Raw genomic sequence first — 23220 nt, 5'->3', positions numbered from 1 at the left:
TTATCTATACTTCATAGAAAATGTGATGCTACATCAGCAACAGAGCCCCTGACATCTGTAAACTACTTTTCCTAAAAGCAATTAATGTAATATTCTTGAGTAGGGATGTCCTCTAGCCCTCTAAGGATGAAAACTTCCCTTGCAGTTAGAAGTCACACTTTTATTTTTGCTGCTCTTTGCAACTGTAATTTCTTCCCCGGTTTCTCCTTCCAAGTCAACTTCTGTAAATGATTCTTTAAAATAATTTTTTATCTTCAGTTTTAATTAATGCTCGTTGTGAAATAGCATGAGCTGCTCTACATGGAGGACACTGGATAGGTGCTCATAGCACTGTCTGGTAGCACACCACCAAAATATCTGTACGCTGGGTTCCCTCCTTCACTAGTGAGCTTTGCCAGAGATACAACCCCACACATCTTCTACAAATGTCTTTGTAGAGCTTGGGAAGGAATTAACATAGCTCTAAAAATTCTGCCTGTTTGGCAGTCAGCACAGGAGGCTCAGTGCAGGAGTTGCACAGTGAGGAGTCCAGCCATAATAGCACTGCCCAGCATCACCAGCGGATCCTGCTGTCAGCCGGAGAGTGCTGCAGGGGAACAGGGACTGCAATTAAAACAGAAGCACTGGGAGCACAAGCACACATACAAACACCTACCTGCCAGAAATCCAAAGACCACAGACTTTGAAATACACTGCACACAGAATTAGATAATAGGGCAAAGGAAATGACAAAAAAAGAGAAATTCAGGACGTACCAGTACTGAGCTTTGGTAGAGTTCTTCTATATTTACTAATTAACCCGGTTGCAAGTAAATATACTTAAGATCAATTAATTAAAAATAATTTAAAGATTAAATCTAATCCTTAAACAATATGATTGCAAGATCTTACAAACACTCATTTTTAATAAATGAAAAAGACAGGAGCTTGACCCTGGAGTTTGCCAATATTTGTGGCAGGGATTTAATCTCCAATCCTGGACTCTGCTCAAAGAAGACAAACAAAAACAACAGGAAGCCTAATTTCACTTTAGTTGACTGAAATTAAAAAGAGCAGCCAGTCTATTTTGGCTTACATGAGAAAATATCTCTGAGCATAAATGGCTGTTTTGTTCTTCCACAAAGACTACCTCTGCCTTTGGCCAAAGATAAACCCCTTCTTCAAGTTTTCCTACATATTTTCTTTACTAGGTGAGAATCTACCGTAAAGAAATAGTAACAGAAGTCATTCAAATTGCAGTAGAATCCCTACTCTACAAATAAACATTTTTCTTTATCTAGGGCCACTCTGCTTGCATTTTAATTAGCTTGTGGCACGTCTTCTTACACACAGTCACCTTCTTCAGCTTCTTTTAATCCTATGCCTCTAAAAAGGCAGAGCAGAGCACATCTTCCTTGCATAACTGAATTACGTGGGGATCACTTAAAAACCAGGAAGCGTAGAGAGGATGGAGAGTGCTACCAGATCTGAGTGTTAATTGGTATAAGTGTGCAAAAGCAGACTTTCTGCAAACACCTGTCTGCAGCATCCAGCAGCTGTTTAATTTCCTACTCAGTAAAACTACAACAAGAGATTAAACCCTATCCCAAGCTGATCTAATGTTCATTTGGATTAAATCTGATCTAGACTTTTCCTATTTTCAGAGACACTTAACACAATTTAATTCCCAGGATATATTTTATTTCTCTGCCATTTTTCATGTAGACTTTGCAACCTTTATTCATGTCCCCTAATAAAGCAATGGATCTCTAAAAGGCAGATATTCAGGCCAAAGTACTTTAAGGATAACACTGTTATCTATACTTCAGAAACAAGGAAGGTCTCGAAAATTTCTCTACTGATCTGACCTAAAACAAGATCGCTCTTCACACTAAGCTTGGCTCACTTATGTCCTCAGACCATGCATGTCACAAAGGTGGGTCTCTGGTGAACTCCACAGGAAGAATCATCTAAAAGTCTTCTTTACAGAGCCTGGAGAGAGATACTCACCATTATGAGGCTATATTATGACAGAGGTCTAAGACTTTAGACAATTAGCATTAAATGAAAGCTTGAGTAAGAGTTGGAAAATATAGTTCTTTCTAAAAAAGTTACTTTGAGACGATTCACATAATAAAGGTGTAACAGTACATTGCACAAAAAACTCACTCGAGTTACGTCTAATTCAGTACAGAAATCAAGTCACATTGAACATGCCAACATTCATTTGGAAATCAAAGCCAGTGGCAGAACATTTTCACCACTGTATATATTTAGAATTGTCCTCTAAAAATACTCCTTTAATAATTCTCATAACTGGTATGTGAACAAAACATTGTACTTTTTTTTCTCTCTTCAGAGCAATTTGAAGAAAACTGTAAAGTGATTTGTCGTGGCTTACAAAGAATGAAGACACTGAAGCATCTGGAGCAAAATCTTATGAGAAGAGTCTGAGGGAGGGGGGATTGTCTACCTTGGAGAAAAGGAGGCTCAAGGGAGACCTCATTGGTCTCTACAACTACCTGAAAGGAGGTTGTATTGAGGCGTGAGTTGGTCTCTCCTTTCATGCCTCAAGTGACAGGATGAGAGAAAGTTACCTTAAGTTGAGTAAGGGGAGGTTAGACATTAGAAAAAAAAATTTAGTGATAGTCGGGTTAGGAATTAGAATAAGTTGCCCAAGGAAGTGGTGGAGTCACCATCTCTGGACATGTTCAAGAGGTGTCTGGATGTGGCACTTGGGGAAATAGTTGATGAATTACTATGGTGGTGCTGGGCTGACAGTTTAGCTGGATGATCTTGATAAGTCTCTTACACCTTCGATGATTCATTGAAAACCTAAATAGCCAATTAAAAGTATTAATGTTTCTTTGTATGTGCTTTCAACTTCACCTTCAAACCGCCACAAATCTGAATTGTGCCAAGTGTACACAAAATGTCTTTTTTTCTGTTTTTATTTGGGTGTATGTTTGTGGTTTCTTTACAACCTTGGGTCTCAGTTCTAGTTTTGAAAATACAGGCACTCACTGCTTTGTACCTTGCCAACTTGGCTAGGATCCATTTTAGAGTCTGCATGGTGACTGAATGAGACATATATAAAACTGTGCCTGCTTATATCCAGAAAAGCTACATCAAATCCTCAAAGAAAGAAAATAACAGGTAACTAGAATACAACATCTTGCTCACAGATGCACCCTTGGTATGCTAATATACCAGCGAAATTTTATCTCTTTTCACATTCAAAATCATTCTTTTCTAGAGGGGGCTCAAAACAAACTACCAGGCTTCTGTATGCCTGAGTTTTGCAGTTAAAAACTATTCTCCTACTTCATTAGAGCATGGAAATGCTTTTTTAAAACTCAATTTATAGTGCAATAGGTGTAATTTTTTGCACGTGCTTATACATTTGTTACCACATAAGAAGAATAATTGATTTTCCAATTGTCTCTGCAAGGCAATAGGAAAGCACAAAGCTGCCCTTGCCACTTCTTTGGGAACATGAAACATCACATGCACTGCTTTTCCCTTAGAATCAGAATCACAGAATATTCTGAGTTGGAAGGGACCCACAAGGATCATTGCGTCCAACTTTTAAGTGAATGGCCATAAGGGGATGAAACTCATGACCCTGCAGTTATTAGCACTACACTCTCACCAACTGACCTCATCTCAGTGGCAACATGCTTCTCTTTTACTGTCTTCTGCATAGCTTGTGACCAGCAGAGTCCATCTCTTTTACTGTACATATCTGCTTTTTCACATTTAATTGCTACTACTAAAGAAACACAGCTTCAAAGCACAGAAACAAATAACACAACAGAAATTGTAAGTTGCAAGATAGCATAAAATGCCCAGTACTCAAATCAACCCCAAATTTCCCAGGTTTAAGACTGCAAAGCTAACACTCCAATGAACTATGGTAGCTTTCAAAATCTACAACAAAATGACACAAAGTTACTGTGTTATTTTAAAAATCAAATTCTGCAAGCATGAAAATTTGTCATTAAGGTAGCCTGAATCTATCATTACTAACTCCACTAATTTTTAGCATTAGTCAGAAAAAAAAAATCCACAGTGTAATTTCTGAAAAATAAATGGGAAGATTCTACACCTTGATGGAGCTTCATTTAACAGAGCCCTTTGGATCTACAGACAGAGAATAATTTGTACCAGTCTCACCTTTCTACTGTAAATTATGATTTGGAGGTAGCAGGCAAGTAGCACAGCATTACTGGTAGCCTGGTGGGACACAGTGGTGAATGGGGAAGCAGACTGCCCTGCAGTCACGTGCATATTCACACAGTAGAAAGCAGCAGTACATATCCAAGCAGGCCTCCTGCGGCACGCTGCAATTCAAGTTATTATCCCAGCTTGCAGAATTTTTTAAGGGATTCAAAAACAAAGAAACAAAAAAGTAAAAGTTTGGTGTGAAATAGAAAATTGCACATGTCTGTCTTCATATATTGGGCCACATCAAATGCAGCATTATCAGCAGGTAAAGAGAGGTGATTCTCTTGCTCTACTCTGTTCTTGTGAGAACCCATCTCAAGTGCTGCATGCAGTTCTGTTGCCCCAAAAATAAGAAAGACAGGAAACTGTTGGAGACAGTTCAGAGTAGGTGCACAAAGTTGGTAAGAGAACTGAAGGCGGTTTGAGAAAGCTCAGGCTGTTCAACCTGGAAAAGAGAAGGTTGAGTGGACACGCCCCCAGGAATCTTCCAGTATGTGAAGGGGCCTACAGGGAAACCAGAGGGACTCTTCATCAGGAACTGTAGTGATAGGACAAGGAGAAACAGGTACAAACTGCAAAGGGAGGATGTTGCCTTCTTATTGCAAAGCTCCATACCTTCTCAGTGATTTCTCACAGGCAGCTCCTCACAGCACTGACTCCTTCTTCTTCACAGCACAACCAACAAACTCCAACTCTCTCCTCACCCAGCTAACCCACTCTTTTGTAGCACTCCTTCTTACTGGACACAGCTGTGGCCTATTAAGGGCAGGCCTGTTCCCAATCTTTGGTGATTAGTACAGCTGCAACTCCTCAGGTGTGAGACTACCTTCTGTACTATCTTTACTTTCTTACATTCTATCCCTCCACAGAGGGAAATTTATGATAGATATATAGAAGAAATTATCTGCTTAGAGGGTGTTGAGGCACTGGAACAGGTTGCCCAGAGAAGGTGTGGACGCCCCATCCCTGGAAGCGTTCAAGGCTGGGTTGGATGGGGCACTGAAGAACCTAGTCTAGTGGAAGGTGTCTCTGCTCATGAAAGGGGGGTTTGGAACTAAATGATCTTTTAGGCTCCTTTCAATCTTAACCACTCTATGTTTCCATGCCTTACAACAGCAGTGGTGTATGAAACTCCAGGAATGAGGTCCAGGTGTTGTTCACTGCATCCAGCAAGGTTTCTACTGCTTCAGTGTGGAATGAAACTTTGGTGTCTGCACATTAATCAGATGCAAATCCATTATATGGGGAGATTCTTTAAAAAAAATGTGAATCTTCTAAGTGTCACTATCTCTGTATTCAAAGCAGCTGATAATTTTAAAGTAACTAAACCTGAGAATTTCCTAAAACCCATCTACAGCATTGAAATGAGCTGTCCAGAGTCAAAATCTCTTGGGTCAGTAGCCAAAGCAGGCTGTTAGACCTACATGCATTTAAAATGTGAGATTTTCACATTTGTTGTAGTATTGGTCATTCAGTCTACTTTAATGCATTTCTGGCATCTAAATGATGCACATTTAGTCTGCTCTCTGTGTGGGGCTGATTTTCACCTCAGTGCATAAAACACTTAATTATAAAACATGTCAAGTTTCCAAACAAGAATCAGAAGCTCTCCAGAAATACCTTAGGAATGATTTTGAAGCACTCTAGCAAAGAAAACAAAAAGTGAACAGCATCTGTCTAGTTCAGAAGGATAAAAAGGAAGAAGATTCTGCAGGCACCACAACAAAAGAGATGTTTAAACAGGGATTTGAAGGGGAATAATAGAGAAAACCGAGATAATATTAGGATAGTGCTTTCAAAATGAAGGAGAAGCACAGAAGAAAATGCCTATATGCTTCCATATAGGCAAGACTTACAGTGAGTTTGGAGGAAAGAATCAGCTCACTAATAAACCTGAGATGACAGAGAAGAAGAGTGTATTTTATGAAAGACTTTCAAAGTACAGTGATGCATGTTAATGTGATGCAGAAAAGGCTAGGGGACAAAAGCAAAGAGGCAGGTGACTATTAACTGAAGCTGCAGTGGTCATAGAAAGTTTTGATGTTCAACTGAACTCTCTTATTCCCATTTCTTAGAGGAAAATATTGCATTAAGCAAAAGGAAGAAGCAGTATAACACAGTTAAAAAGAGACACTTTAAAATTCAAATCTGAGAAAGAAAAGCCATGAAAGAGGATTCCACAGGGTGCCTCCATTCTGATGGAGGTGAAAGAAGCAGAAGTCAAATGAAGGAAGACTTAGCAAATAGTCTGGATAAGCTGCTGTTCTGGCAGACCCTCACTTCAAAACAGAGACTGAATAATGGAGAAATAAAGTCCAGAGAGGCTCGTTAACACAAGTACCAAAGAGATGAGACATCTGCAGCACAGATAACTCTAAGGACATAGGGATCCTGCTTGGGGAAGAACTAGCATAACCCAAGGGTTCCGTTTCCTTAGAGACTCTAAGCTTTAACATAACAGATTCCTTTTAACTGATACTGATACATTTGGGCTAATGCTGCTAGGGAAACAAAAGCCAAGCTCTTTTCTAAACAGCTGTGGGATGGATATGTGCACATGCAAAAGGATGAACATCATTGAATGCTTCACTTTTTGCCTTTAATTGCATAATTTATCTAAGATATTTAATATATCCTCTGTATTTCCTTACATAATGACAATGCAGCTTAGCTAAAAAGGCAAAGTGTGATGAATTTGTATGCACACCAACCCCCTCCCCTTTATTAATATCTGTTGGTGATTGCCATGTGATTCTCAGGACCTGAGTTTTTTCTAATTTACTGTATTGTACGACAATTTCTTATGATTTCTTGCACAAGGTTTTTTTTCCTAAGGAAGCAGTAATAAATAAATAAAAATAAATTTTGAGGCTGTGATCTTGCCTGTCATCCAAAGTATGTTCACAACACTGAAGAAGAACATGGCATGCAGCCCACACCCCACTCCTTTCTTTCAGTATCTGAACTAGCCTAGCTATAGTTTAAAGATAAAGCATCTCTACGTTTCACTACAGTATCTCACCATGATTTGTATTGCGACTGCAATACAGATCTACCGCAGTTGTGCCCCTGTCTGGAGCTCCCAGTCTAGCTATAAGCTTGCCAACATTTTGGCTGATCTCCTCTGAGGACATTTAATTCAATTAGTATATGGTGGCTGGCATTTCACAGGTGAGATGAAAGATAAATCGTGCACTCTGGCATTTGTGTATTGAAGATTTCTTTTTACACAGATTGGGGAGTGTGATATGGACTGAACTAATAAAAGATTACTTGAGTTTAGAACAGAGCACTGGAACAGCCTCTCTCTTGTAAAAAAGACAAAATTCCTTTTCTCTCTATAGAGTCCTAGTGTGTGTGTATGTGTGTATGTGTCCTCACACCTTTCCTATTCTCCAGCATTTTCTTGCCTTTGACACTTGAATCTAGAAAGAGGTTGAGTTGTTGTTGTTTTTTTAGCAGTTACTATTCCTATTGCTCCATTAATTTTTTAGCAACCTACATACTAAAAGGTTAATTTATCATTCTATATGAATGAGCATTGGTGTTTCAATGCTCATCTGAATTGAATTGCATTTGCTTCTACCCATTTGGACATACTTGCTCCTGCTAAGCACTTCAGAGAACTACTCAGCTACAGATTTTATTCCTGAACTAAGGCCTTAGTTCATTACTTAACACTGTTATGATTATAAAAAGTAATGATATTTGGTATGATATTATATTAGGCAGCTTGAACAAGTTTCACTTTCAGTATGTTGCAGAACAGAGGAGAAAATGCTGGTCCAAACACAAATATTGTTTGGACAATATTTAAAGCCAGGAAATAAATGCACAAACAGAATTTACCTTATTTCACACTTTTTACCCAAGGTTCTATTTTAAAGGACTTAAACACAATTAACTGTTAGGTTAACTCCCATAGGATATTGTTTCATTCTGTAGCCAGCAATACATGCCATGCCAAGTTAGTACCAAAAAATTATTGGAGAAACCCAGTTCAGAAGTAATCCATATATGCCAAGTGCAGAGCAAGAAGTCCCTTTTGCAGGCAAAAAAGGAGGGCATATCACCCTTGGAAAATGGGGCAGGTAACTCAGGAAGTGTTTAAAGATGTTGCTGGGTCATGAAGAAAGAAAATTAGAGATGCAAAAGGTCAATTAGCACTTAATCTGGCCAATTCTGTAAAGGATAATAAAAAATGTTTTTATAAATACATTAACAGCAAAACAAGGGGCAAGGGAAATCTCCACTCTTTATTGGATACAGGAGGGAATACAGTCACCAAAGATGAGGAAGAGGCTGAGGTACTTAACACCTTCTTTACCTCAGTTTTCAATAAGACAGGTGGTCCTCAGAACAACTGGCCTCCTGAGGTGGCAGACAGGGATGGAGAGCAGAACAGCCCCCCTGTAATACACAATGAAGCAGCTAGTGAACTGCTGAAACACTTAGATGCTCACAAGTCTATGGAAACACAGCATACTAAGTATAGGATCCATGCCAGGGTGATGAGGTAGCTGGTGGAAGACCTCACTAAGCCACTCCCCATCATTTATCAGCAGTCCTGGCTAACCAGGAAAGCCCCAAATGACTGGAACCTAGACAATGGGATACTCATCCATAAGAAGAGCTGGAAGGAGAGCTGGATCCTAACAAGGTTATGGAACAGATAATCTTGAGTGCCATCACATAACACCTACAGAATTGCCAGAGTATCAGACCCAGCCAGCCTGGATTTAGGAGGGGCAGGTCCTGTCTGACAAACCTGATCTCCTTTTATAACCAGGTGACCCATCTGGTGGATGTGAGAAAGGCTGTGTCTACCTGGACTTCAGCAAAGCCTTTGACACTGGGTCCCACAGCACACTTCTGGAAAAGCTGGCAGCCCATGGCTTGGACAAGGCACTCTTGCTGGATGAGGAACTGGCTGGATGGCCAGGCCCAGAGAGTGGTAGTGAATGGTGCCACATTCAGGTAGTAGCCAGTCACTGGTGATGTCCTCCAGGGACCAGTGTTGGGCCCAGTCCTGTTTAAAATCTTTATTGTTGATCTGGATGAGGGGATCGAGTCTTTCATTAGTAAATTTGCAGATGACACCAAGCTGGGTGCAAGTGTCAATCTGCTGAAGGGTAGGAGGGAGCTGCACAGGCTGAATCAAAAGGCTGAATTCAACAACATGAGGTTTAACAAATCCAAGTGCCAGGTCCTGCACTTTGGTCACAAGAACCCTCCGCAGCATTACAGGCTGGGGATTGAGTGTCTGGACAGTGGCCAGGCAGAAAGGGACCTGGGGTACTGACCAACAGCAGCTGAACCTGAATGAGCACTGTGCCCAGGTGACCAAGAAGGCCAAAGGAATCTTGGCCTCTATCAGGAACAGTGTGTCCAGCAGGAGCAGGGAAGTCATTCTTCCCCTGTACTTGGCACTGGTGAAGCTGCACCTTGAGTGCTGTGTCCAGTTCTCCAAATCTATTAAGGATGTTGAGATGCTGCAGTGTGTCCAGAGAAGGGTAACAAGGCTGGTGAAGGGTCTGGAGCACAAGATTTAAGAGGAGTGGTTGAAGGAGATGGTGTTATTCAGCCTGGAGAAGAAGAAGCTTGGGGGAGACCTTATCACATTCTACAACTGCCTGAAAGGAGCTTGTAGCCAGGCAGGGGTCAGTGTCTTCTGCCAGGAAACAAGTGACAGGACAAGGGGACACAGTCTTAAACTGCACCAGGGGAAGTTTAGGTTAGGAATGTTAGGTTTAGGTTAGGAATTTCTTCACAGAAGGGGTGATTGGGTATTGGAATGGGCTGCCCAGGGAAGAGGTGGAGTCACAATCCCTGGAGGTGTTTAAGACTGGATGTGGTATTCAGTGTATAATTGACAAGGTAGTGTTAGGTCATAGGTTGGACTCAATGATCTCAAAAATCTTTTCCAGCCTAATTGATTCTGTGACTCTGTAATGCTGCAATGAAATTCCCATAAGGATTGCAAAGCAACAAGCTTTTTCAGCAACAAAAGGATATACATAATGCTCCTATGATACCTATTACTTCTCAAGGGCTGAAAACATTGGTAAGACTTACTTAAGTAAACAGTGTAAGTCCAATAACCTGTATGATTTTACATTTTGCTGTTAAAGTGATGCCTTTCAAGTAGATGAAGATTTTATCTCATTCTCATTGAAATATCATGCTTCAAGAGATCATAGTTCCTAAATGTTGAAGCTATATTTATAAACAAGGTGAAACAATTCTCCAGAACAGGCAAGGAGGGAAATGCTCGGTTTCAGCACCTGACAGATACAGATCCCCATACCCTTGTTCATTCTAGTCAATATTGCATGATTCATGTTTTCTAACAAATAATTAGGAGTTTTTAGACCCAAGACTTCCTTTGATCCCTGATGTTTTGAATTTCCAAAATTGCAAGACATTTACAAATAAAACTGGAAAAACTGAAGATATGTTTAAAAAAAGGAAAAAAAAAAGATTTTTTTTTATTCCATGCAGACATCACACTTGATCCTTAGAATTAATTTTGTGCAACAGAGAATCAGCCTGAGTGGCAGGCATAGGGGATTTAGGCAATTCAATCATTATTACTGGATCATCAATGTTCCTGAAAAGTCCATAGTTAGAATTGAATTCAGTTGCCTACAAGTCATATGTAAGTCTATATAAGAAGTATAGACAAACTGAACTTTTTTTCACAATAAATAATAAAATAATTTTAAAAATGAATAGCCAACAAAAGCTCAATCTATCCAACTGGATTCTTTTAGATTCAGCTTGAGTCTCACTGTCTGACTTTCCCTTAACAATTTCCTTACTCATTCAGTCAATACAGAAAAAAAAAAAGATATAAACAAGGCAGATGTGTTTATGCACGAGGTAACCAAATGGTTCATGTCATTCTTCTTAGAATGTCAGCATTTACTGAAATTGTTGATATGTGTATGCATGTAAGACACACAGTATCACTAAATACATGATTGATATTTGGTAAGTAGGGCAGGTAGTGAAACTGGAACAGACACTCTGCTCTCATTTTCTCCTGGGCAATACCAGGAGAATTAGAAGGGTTAAGATATGGTTGAATTAGGGCAGAATTTGACCCAAGGATGTTAGAAAGCTGAAACTGTAATCAACATTTTGTTACCTACAGCTTTAAACATAGTCCTTATACAACACCACAGTGTCAATCCACAAAGTCAATTACCTGTACGTTCACTTCAAATTTAAATGCAACATTGCAACAGCACTGTGGTGCAGCTAGAACATGCAATATTTTTTCCCATACTCAACCTTTTCTTCTACTTTTTGTACTGCATAATACCTAAAGACACATAAGGCAAATAGTGAAAATGCATGGGTGGAGCCCCTAGCTCTTCGAGAAGAACAAGTTTGACACTGCTGCTCCAAATAAGGTGAGTTAAGGAAAAGGATCATAGTATCAGAGCTCCTCCTGGAATTTAAAAAAGGATCCACACTTCATCTGCAATTTCATAAGGCTTAAAAGAGTAAAAGCTAGAATTACAGATGTTTTTCCTTCCCTTTTTTTTTTCTGTCCCTGTAGTGTGTTCACAACAATCTTTTCAAGCCAGAGCACAAAAAACTCCCTCTTCTCCATCCTCCTCCCACTTCTCACCTCCAAACAGGCATGCTGGAATGGATTTTCTCCTCCCTCCCTGGCACTATACATTTACTAAAATACAATCTAAAACTGTGTCCATCATTCTCTTTTTCTGGTGTTACTGTGGGTCCTATGAGATCAGGTGCAGAGAAGGAGCAACTTCTAAATTATTCATCTTCTTGGGAGAGAAGAGGGAGACATTAAGAAGACAGGAGTAAAATGCAACTTTTGTTTCCAATGCAAAAGTTAGCCAGATAGGAAAATGGTGGGAAGACAGAAAATCAGAGGGCAGAGAAGAAAGAAAAAAATGCCCACATCCTGTTTACACACACAAATACTCACACATACATATGGTTAATAGGTTAATAGTCTATTAATTGAGGTGAACAGCTAATCTCAGTTCTAAAGCTTCTACTAAATATCTTAATGTGAAAACTTAGCTGATGGAACAGATTTGCTTTTCTGATTATATACCACTCTTCACAAACAGCTGTACATTTTGGCATCACTAACTCTACATAATGTAATACTTAACCCACTCCTGGGGCACATAATCTCAGTTTATGTTCTTGTGATCAAATCCTTCCTGATACAATCTAAGAAGCACTTCAGCTCATTATCAGTCATGACTGGGTACAATGAAAAAGCAAGTACACATTCTAGTAGGTACAGCCCATGAAAGCTTTTGAATTTTCTGGGAGTGAGAGGATATTGTTCACCTTGTGTTCTCAGAAAATTACATATTTGCCTCAATACAGGGAAAATAGGCCTTCAGAGGTACTTCTACCAATTCATCAAAATGGAGTACTGAAAACGGCAGCTGGATTCTTAAGCACAGAAGATAAGAGCAGTAGTACCTGGCAGTTTGCACAATTCTGGGTCATGGTACTGATTTCATTTGGCTTCTTCTGCCTGTAGTCCATGGAATTATATGCAGGAACATCCTTCCTCAGCCTGAATCACACAAGATCACTGTGGTATCCCATACAGACACAATATATGACTGCCATAGTGTTTTCTTGTGAACTCAGGGCATTTCATGAGTCTTACACAAAAGCACTGAAAAACTCAACAACCTGTGCTCCACATTTTGCCTGGATATGATACACATCCTTTTCTCCTCCCCTGGAACGACACACTAAGATTACTGTTGCTTGACAAAGAAACCAGTGACTGACACTGCAGATTCCACACTCTTTGACACAAGTCTCTTCAAACTGAAATAATTTCTTGTCGTGCATTTTTGAACCCAACTCATAGCTGAGCAACACAAAGTCCTTTTAACTTTGCATCCTGGTTTAGCACATTTTGTATGGTGTGCCTTGGTTCTGAGTGAAATTGAACTTATACTTGAGTCTGGGAAAATGGATTATTTTGGCAGCACTGTGCTTCAGCAGACAATTCAGAAGCTGATGTGACCATTCACTTTGCAAGGACTTTTTCAATATTGTAACATCACACATTTTATTAAGCAATAATACTGATCAAATAGTAAAAGAATATTCTTTTTCATTGTGATTTCAAAACCTAATTTTCGCTTATGTGTTTATTCTCCTTTCAGGCATGTCTACCACAACTTGTAATGGAGTGTACAAGTACACATTTCTTACCATGAATACAAGTCAACCTGCAAAACATATTTTGAATTAATAAACTTGAGTGATTGCAATTAGGATACCTATACTGTGCTGCATCTGTTAAGAGATATATGCCATGCAAATTATGCATGGACAAGGGATTCCCCTAATACAGGATGTATTCATCTTTCTTTGCCTGATTTTATAAACAGCTCAGAGCACATAACACAGAAAAAAAATGCCAGCAGGCAGTCAGATATTCCAACGAATAAATGGTGTATCTTACTTGAATAAGTGCTACTGTCCAAGAAATGTTTGCTAACATCAAACAACAAAATTTTTGAAGGCAAACAATCAGCTGGCCAATGTAGTAAGAAATAATTCACTGAATAAAGTATTTACTATAAATTATTATTTAGCACAAATAAACTGTTCAATCTTGATCTCTAAAAGCTGTGGAATTCTATATTCCACAGCTATATGACGTTAATAATAATTGCAACTTATATGGATAACTCTCAGGATCTCTAGCTGGTCAGAGTGACCCCGAGATACGTTAGAAAGTCTCTTTTCCCAGCCCGGTGGTCGAAGAAGGAGGCAGAGCTCTTCATTTCTCGGTCTTAAGGTTGTTTATTGTCTCTTATAAATTGTATTGTATCTTATAAAATTCTTTCTCCTGTCCAGCTGAGGTCCGCTCAGCAAGACAGTCCAAGGCACTCTGCCTGCCCCCAGAGCAGTGTTTTTATACTAAAAACTACATATACAATGCTTACAATTACTTTCCAATACCTTTCACCTATGTTAGACAGTGAGCTTCTACTCTAAACCAATCTAAAAGTGCCAATATCACAGCAGAAGATGGAGGCCAAGAAGAAGAAGGAGAAAGGCTGGACACTCCCAGATTTCTCCATCTTGCCCCCTGAACCCCAATTCTAAAAACCCCAAAATCTATTTTTTCACCCTGTGATAAATTCACTATCATTCTGCTTAAACTGTCGTGGCTTGCAGATCTTCATCTAAGGTTGGTAACTTGCTCCACAGGTCATAATCAAAACCATCGGCATCTTGGGCTCCATGCCAGGGTCTCTGAGCCCCCTGGCAGGGGTCTTGGACAGCCAGAGGGATGTCCTGGGTTCTGACAGTAAATCCACTCTGAATCACCCCAATCCAGTTTATTCCAATTCTGCACAGCAATTTGAAAAAAAAAAACCCCAAGCAGATAAAAGAGTCTATAATCTATCCACTTTTAACAATTTCTCCATTGTCACAAACACAGAATCCCCAAATACTACATTTTATATTCAGTTCTTTGAGTTAGCTTAAACCTATGTAAAATCATGAGTTGGCAGAAGCTCTCTACTGTCTGTGCCCCTAAGAGTTGTTTATTCCACAAGTGAATGAAATAGTTGCAATCTGTGAATTATGAACAGGTCCAGGGGTTTGAAAAAAGTGTTTGGATTACTAATATGCAGGGCTTATTTCTTCCAAGTTGAGAGATGTGTACACTGTGCACACACACACTAATAAGCTCCTCTATGACAGGCATTCCATACATCATTGCATCCTTCTAAATAGCAAACACAGGTCAGAGTTACATGACCTTGTTGTTTGGTTCTGCAATACTTTACACTACTTTAAAAAAAAATTGAATTGTTCCTGGCATGTACATTGTGGCTGTGATAAGTAGTTAAAATATACCAATAGCTATAGACATAAAAATACTCTATTAAAACAAAATTGCATATTACTTTAAAATATCTATTGTAAAGTTATCACCAGACCACCATCAAAAACTCATCAGGAACATTATTATTCCAGCACCTCCCTTAAAACAACTTCACCAGTTTTATACTCCATCCCTGTAGTTTCACCTCACTGTGAAACTTCCTGAAAGGTTACCCTTACCAGAATTCTAAGTTCTTTAAATTTAAACTCATTAGAGGTTTCAGAATTGCAATCCTACTTCAAGATAAGTAGCAATTTTTCCATAAATGAATAGTCAAAAATATAAATTTATGGCATTGAACTGCAAAACTCATATTACCATTTTATAATTCAATCAAGGTACATGCAATATAGTTAACAACTGAGAAATGACCATAGAAAAAAGCGGCATGTTATAGGCAGTAAAAAAAAAAAAAAGCTTTAATTCATTTATCAGCCTGAATATTCAATATCTATATACTGAACTAATTCTAGTATGGGATCTAAGCCTTTGGGAAGTATCTCTCCAGTTATGTGACCCTCAGGGATTCCTAACCTAGTCATAGGTTTTGTCTCCCAGACTACATCAACTTTCAAAACCAGGGCTGGAGCACCTTTAAGGGGAAAGAAAACAAGTGGAAAAGTTACCTATAAAATCTGCTATTTGTGTGGGTTTCTCAGACCTAAAAAAGGTATTCTGATGAAAATAGATTTACATACACATTTACACAAACACATAGTTTTCTCACAATGTATAATCAAAAACTGAACAAAAGCCCCCAGGCTCAGTGCTATTCCAGGCATGCAATGGGAGGAGCCCTTTGGAAGGCCTGGCTTCAGAGGAGAGGAATGAGATAGTAAGGCAGCTCTCTCCACCCAGTCTCACCCACAGCCATGCCCAGATAACAACATAGGTGTTTAGTACCAAATTGCACAGGTTGGGGTAGTGGTTTGGACCAGATCCTTAGCCCAGAATAAAGATCCTGGAGACAGGCCTGACAATCAGATGGCAGTGGCAGGAAATGGTACAGAGGGAGGCACTGCAGTGGAAGGTTGGTCTCTCACTCTTCTCAAGCACTGTCTGACCCCAGAACACGCAGAGGTTTTTGGTGTGCCTTTGCATCTGTCAGGGCAACATGCAGAAGTCCAAGCAAGTGTCTCTTTTTCAGGATCAAGCTGGTCATGTATTTTTATTCCTTTAGCTTGCTGGGCTCACAGGAGATGATATGGCCAAGGATGCAGCCTTAAAGAGCAAGTTTGGGCAGCTGGGGGAGAAGGTGAAAATCTAAGTCTTACTCTTATCATTGCTATGATGTGTTAACACATATGCCCGGCTTTTCTTAGAGGGACATCACAAGGTACACCTATCTTGGGCCCCTCACTACAAGGAAGTCATTGAGGAGCAAGTCCAGACAAGGGCAAAGGTGCTGGTGAAGCATCTGGAACACAAGTTCTCTGAGTTCTGTGAGCAGTGGCTGAGGGAGCTGGGGTTGCTTAGTCTGGAGAAAAGGAGGCCTAAGGGGGACTTAATTGCTCTCTATAATTACTTGAAATTTAGTCATGGGAGGGCAGCCTCTTCTCCCAGGTAACATGCAACTGGACAAGAGGAAATGGCCTCAGGTTGTGCCAGAGGGGGTTTTGACTGGAAAATTTTATTCCCTTGAAAGGATTATCAAGTATTGGAACAGGCTGCACAAGGAAATGGTAGCATATATGTATATATAAAGCCAGCTGGACCTTACACAGATCAGCCTCCTGCTAATGTAAGCTCTGTGTAAATAAATCTGTAAAGTAGCCTCAACACAATCAAAATACAGATGAAATCTAGTTAGCAACTAACAAATTACTCATTATGTGTCTGAATTATCTGAAATTCCAAAGGATCCAGCTAGGCACTCCAAGCCCTCTGTCCCTCTACTACATCTTTCACAAGCACATTTAAATATTGGTTTTAAATGAAACTAGGGACTAAAGAGTAAAAAGACAAGTTTCTGACTTAAGACTGTGCCCTGTTTCTCAGATCAGGGAACTATGGCAGTACAAAGAACTGGCTCAAAACTTCCATTGCATTTAATTTGCAGAGGTAAAGAGTTCTGAACACTGCACAGAGATTTAAATCCTCATGTGCACCCACAGGCAAAATTTTGTGTGGGTAGATGAAAGCAAACTCTCTTACGTAATTCCTTGCCTACGTGACGTTCTCACAGCACTCTTTAAAAGCAAAAGTAATGATTTTTTGCTCCTGTGTTTCCTTCCTACAACCTAAATTTGCTCCTGCTTATTCCTCCCAGCTGGCATTAACTGGTTTTGAGCTCTGAATTTCTATTCACCCAGGGCAGCACTCAGCTCACCAAGCATATTTCACCTGTGCTTTTTGGCAAGAATCAGTTCTAAGCTGGTCTCTGACACAGTGGATCAGCATATTAACACATGAACCCTGCTCACATGATGGTGTGATTTCCAGCCTCTGTCTCACAGCCACTTTGCAGACTCTGTTGTTCCAGATAAAAGGTGCTGTTCTTCAGAGAGATTACACTGAAGCAAAGGGAGCAGCTCTCCAAACTAAAATTGCGGAGTGGCACACAGGGCATCTTTTTAAAGCTATACAAAGGAGTTATGAACCTAAATCCTGGAAGATTAAAGACAAAGACTGAGTTGCACTCAGCTATCAAATGCTTTTCTACATATAAGCAACATTCTGATTCTAATTGATCTCAGACCTTTAAATACGATAACAAATCTTTCAAACCAACACTTTGCATTTCTTTTGTGTATTTTGTTTTTGTTTAGCACACCCGGTATTTTTCCTGTACATTAGTTGGGTTAAATATATTGCAGTGCGAAAAAGGAATATTTCTAAATGTATTTTAGTAAAGACTTGCTTACAGGTCTGTTTAGGAAATCAATTTCCAAGAAAAAAATTGTTATTGCTTTCAATCCCATAACTGTAATGCAACTTATATCAGTTCTAGCCAAGTTAACTTCCCTTTCATTTGAATGAAAGAAGTTAGGAATGTAACCAAATTTATTATTGTCCATGTTGACTTCAGTGATATGCACCAGCATACCTAACAGCGCCCAAGCAAACACATGAGCTTGTAAGTCCAGAAAGTCTTTTTTTCTACATTGCATTAAATGGAAAACTATTACTTGTTTTCTTACCAATGCAGGTGGCAAGAGGGCAGGTGTTATAGAAAATAAAGGCCTAACAGGAGAGACAGAAGGAATTCGTTAGATGAAACAATGGGTAGTAAAAGGTGTTAATTACTGCGACACACCAGCTCTTTTTTTTCCCCTGTTTTAATTACTCTCTGGTAAATAATTCCTTTTCTAAACTTGTTTTTTATCACCCTATCTCTATTTCTTATTTAGGCATTAATCAATTACTCTGTTTTTGTCTGAGGACCAGCACTCTACCATTCTGTCCTTATCACATTTCTTTTTCAGTTCAGAAGTCAGCAGGATTGCTGATCCAAGAACATTGAAAGGTGACTGATGACCATTTAACATGAATGACATTTGGCTTTTATGAGGAGTTATATATACTGCAAAATAAATAACCCACAAAAATAATTGTGCATAGTATATTAAGAACTCCAGTATTGTTTTCTAAACAATGTTATGTGATCTGAACGTAGGCATTGGGATAATAGAACACATGAATGCTGGGATGGTCACTTCAGAACAGACCATTGCAGATGTGAGCAAAACCCATTAAACTAAATCAACCAGATGTTGCTCCAGTGCCCTTCAGGGAGCAATTATCTTCTGGTAGGGCAAATAAGAAATGGCTAACAGAAATCTCTGCATAGAGGCCTGAGAGTGTGCAGACATTTGGGTTTGCCTTTCAGGACAGCACCTGCTTGAACTGCAGTTTGTAAGGACACCGAGTGAGGAGACAACTCAGGTACCAAACACATATTTAAGAAGACAGGTGAAAAATCTTTTTATATACACATTTTAAATATATTCCTTGCCATTTCTCTGTGCACATCTGCATGACAAGAGGTTTCTTATTTGTTCTAAGCAATAGCAGAAATCAAGAACAACTAAAGTGAAGTGTGTGGTTACACTGTGCACAGCTCTGTAATGGGCCTAAGGCTGCTCACTCAGGAACTGACTCAATGTAAGTGTCAAGTAAAGCACTCCATCAGGACTTATGAAGAGATGCTGACTGCAACTGCATTTGTGCACTTCTTCAAACCTCCAAACTACATCTTCCTTACTGCTTAACTACTACATAATCTTTGCACTATTTCCAAATCTCCTGATATAGACAAGAAACAGCTTTTATTTCTTCCTGTAACCAAGTCCCTAATCAGACTACTTCCTCATCTGAAGAATGAAAATTAGGCTGCTTATGCAATTCCCATTTTTAGACTTTTTTCTTTAACTGTGATCAGTATTTATGTGGGTCCAAATACAAATGAGATTGTTAATTTTCCTCAAAATTCATTTAATCAAGTGTAGATATTTGTCTGTATATACCAACTTCTGTTTCTCTCATCTCCACACAGAAGAATGACAAAGTATAAGACATAATAGCTCTCTAACATAATTCTTACAGTATGTAATTCTTGTGTACATGCACCTTATGCAGGCTCCTCCCAACAAGGTAAAAGAAGGGAAATTCTTTAGAGACAAACACATTTAATAATTCTATAAGGCTAAAAGAAGGTAAGAGATTTTTAAAATATAGTAGCAAGAATGAAGGAAAAAGAAAGCTGAAAAGAAAAGCAATAGAGCACTCACTTGAGAGATCAGATGAGTAGCTCCAGTAATCAGATCAGAGCTCCAGTGATGAAGTTAAATGAACAACTTTTAAAGTTCATCATATGCTGAAGTGATAAATGGGAAGGTTTAGCATAGAGATTAGATGTGTAACAGAAGCAGGGGAAATATTTAGGTATAAAACAGATAGTACCTGTGACCTGTCCCTATTTGCCATTAGAAAAGGAGAGGGACGAATTCAAAGAGTAAAAAACAACCCGAGTAACTTGGAAAAAAAAAATGGAGGGAGAAGGTCAGAGAACAGAAAACACAAGCAGAGGCAGTCTGGGAAGGAACAGAGGCAGAGCTGGATTTGGGAGAGATCAGGTGAATTAGCCAATGAAGGTGACACAGGATGCGGCGATACAGTCTTGTCTCCTGGAACAAGACAGTAGTCTTGCCACAGCAGTCTGAAAACCTAGACAGTGCTCAAGCAGGCAGCTGAATTAATAATGAAGCTTTTAATCAGATAGAAGTAACCAGAAGATATATATTGTCTTATAGCTCAATGCAGAAACCTGGCCAAGGGAGACAGCAATCCTATTATTTGGCTACTTTTAAAGGTAGATATGGATCAGAGGCCCTTCCTATTGTGAAGACAGGTTATAGATACAAATTAACCCACAAGTATCCCATAAAACTCCTTCTGCAAAGCTGGTCCAGAGACCTACAGCTCTCCTAGTCTGAAATCCTCTTACCACTGCCAATTAACTCTTGTGTTAGTACTAGCCTCTAGCTGAAATAGCTCTTCCCCATGCTGCATGTGTCTGTCTATATTGCATTTGCATTCAGCAAAGGAAATGCACTGACAAGGACCAGCTGCTGCACAGGCATGGGTCTTTGCAGGTTCCAGTGAGGAATGCCAGAACCAGAACAACCACTTCTTCTTCCTCCAGTTCAGCATGTCAGTAAGGGGGCCTATGGTACAAAGTTTCAAACATGTGAGAAATCCAAGTGCTCTGAGACAGTGTCTGACAGCTGATCTGTTCCCTGAGAACTGATGCACTCAAGTTAGCAGTTTCTCTGATATACAATGTGAGATACCAAAAGGCAGGGCACTTTGAGTGAGACAGGGCTGTTAACTTAGAATGGCTTAGCTAGTTTAGTTCATTACCTTCTGAGTAACACCACAAAACCCTTTTATCCTTCCTGTCTTTCTCTTGGGTGAAGAAAGAGTGAATGGGAAACTGAGAGAGAGATCTGAGTTTCAAGGATCTAGGCAGACTTTCCCTCTGATTTGTACGAGTATTTTACTGCTACCACTCACACAGTCAGTGCTCTGGAAGGAGATTTTTTAATCAAACACAAGAAATAAACATTTCTAATGAGACTAAGTCAACTAGAGGAATGGAAGCCAGCACAGAGCTTATGAGGAGTGTTGTTATGCAGTCCATCAAATGCACAGGAAAGGTTCCCACAAAGATGCACCCCACAAATATTCAACTGGACACTCTTTAAAGGCAGCTGTTGTTAGAACAAATGTGTTTTCTCCCATATTCCCAAATGTATGCAGTTAGCTGATTTTACAAGATCTTCTAAAACAGCAGTGAAGACCACTCAAAGCCAGTAAGTATGGCCATAGAACAGAACATCATTGAAAGACTAAATTCAAATTGTTGACATGTTAGAGCTCAAAAACACAGAAACAGAATAAACACAGGAAGGTCTCACAGACATCTTAGAGGATAGGTGCAGTATGTGGAATCACAGCAATGACATTCCAATATATATTGCTGGTTGATTTATGTTATCCTCTCAGTATTTATCATATTGGGCGTATCCACTGCTATATTTTATCATACAGTGGTGCCACAACACCTAATATATATATATATATGTGTATATATATATATATATTCCTTTAACAGAAAGAAAGGCAAAACTAATAGGGAAAAAAATTTAGATATAAAAAATACACTTTGACATGTATTCACACTTTTTTTTGGTATGTGTGTACAACTGCATAGGCAGTCATCACGTACATAAGTCCTCCTCTTTTAAAAACAAGTCCTTCATCCATGTGGCTATTTATGTTACATGTTTTACTCCCTCAGATTAATCCTACAGTTTTATTCCATTCTCCTGTTCTTTCTTGGCTACTAGATCCTCAGGCTATTTTCTAATATATTTTAAAGATTAAAATATTATTCTGCTAATCTAATAATCACAGTAGGTTTTCACTTATCTTTTATAACCTAGTAATTTTTTTCCATAAATAACTGTACTTCCCCCAAAAAGTAAAAGATTGGCAGAACTTTCAACTCAACCATTAGTCCACGTTCTATTGAGTATGGGTGCCTCATGTGTTTTCGGGAGGATTCTGCCCCAGGAGCAAGAGGCTAATTCATTCTTCATGCTTATTCAGTCCTTGGCCTTTCTTCTGATACCTCGAACAAGGGAGGTGCCAGTGAGCACCAATCAAGGTAGTGGGTTTGCGATTTGGAACCTTCACTAGACACTGCACTACATCATCCATGCTTTTCAGAGAATACATTAAATAACTGTCAAATGATAACTCCTAGTGTTATCCTCATACAGAAAAAAGTTTGGCTTCAGCTTATGAAATGTGATTTTTTTTTAACCAACATATCTGCCTTTATTTAAAAAAAAATGGAAGATTTAAGAGTTGTCTATGAAATGCATGGCTTTATAAAATGCACGTAAAAACCATGTGTTTCATGTGCTCATAAAAAGCTACAGAAAACATATAAACCTGTGCCAATCACATATATTCTTCAAGCAGTATCTGTAGCATATTATATTACTGTTATTATCATGGAATCAAGTAGAAGTTTTCCATGTGAATAAAACAGCTCAGCCTCTTGGTCAGCAAAATTATGCAAGAAACTGCACAAGGCAAAATTTCTTCTCAGGTAGCTGGAAAAGATTAACCAAAGAGAAGCAGTCTCTGTGTGTGTATGCATGTGTTCAGATTTCATGCTTCTTTTTGAAAAAACAAATACAGAGAAATAAAACTTTTCAAAGTATTTTTATATACATATGTGTCTGCGTGACTGCCAGAGAATGATTGGGAGGGACCTTAAAGATCATCTAGTTCCAACCCCCCCCAAGGGCAAGGATGCCACTCACTAGATCAGGTTGCTTAGGGCTCCATCCAACCTGGCCTTCAACACTTCCAGGAATGGGGAATCCACAAGCTCCACAACCTCTCCAGGAAATGCCTATCTGTCTTTCTATCCATCAAACCAGCCTCAGAAAAGTCTAAGATGTTTGTGAATGCTTATTTCAACAGTTGATCTGTAAACAGATATACACAATAAAGCGGGTTGCATCTCTAATTAACTTCAGTTATCCAAGCTTGTTAGTTCTTAACCTAAC

At 39.2% G+C, this 23220-nt stretch overlaps 1 protein-coding gene across 17 annotated transcripts in view; it reads right to left on the bottom strand.

Moving 5' to 3' along the window:
- The window catches only part of MYT1L (myelin transcription factor 1 like), a 300262-nt gene that overhangs the window by 247881 nt on the left and 29161 nt on the right, over window positions 1–23220 (bottom strand). The window lies entirely within an intron of this gene.

Source organism: Molothrus ater, chromosome 3, assembly GCF_012460135.2.
Source record: "Molothrus ater isolate BHLD 08-10-18 breed brown headed cowbird chromosome 3, BPBGC_Mater_1.1, whole genome shotgun sequence".
NCBI classification, from domain to species: Eukaryota; Metazoa; Chordata; class Aves; order Passeriformes; family Icteridae; genus Molothrus; species Molothrus ater.
The sequence above is the reverse complement of the archived record's forward strand: the minus strand, read 5'-3'. Positions and strand labels throughout refer to the sequence as shown.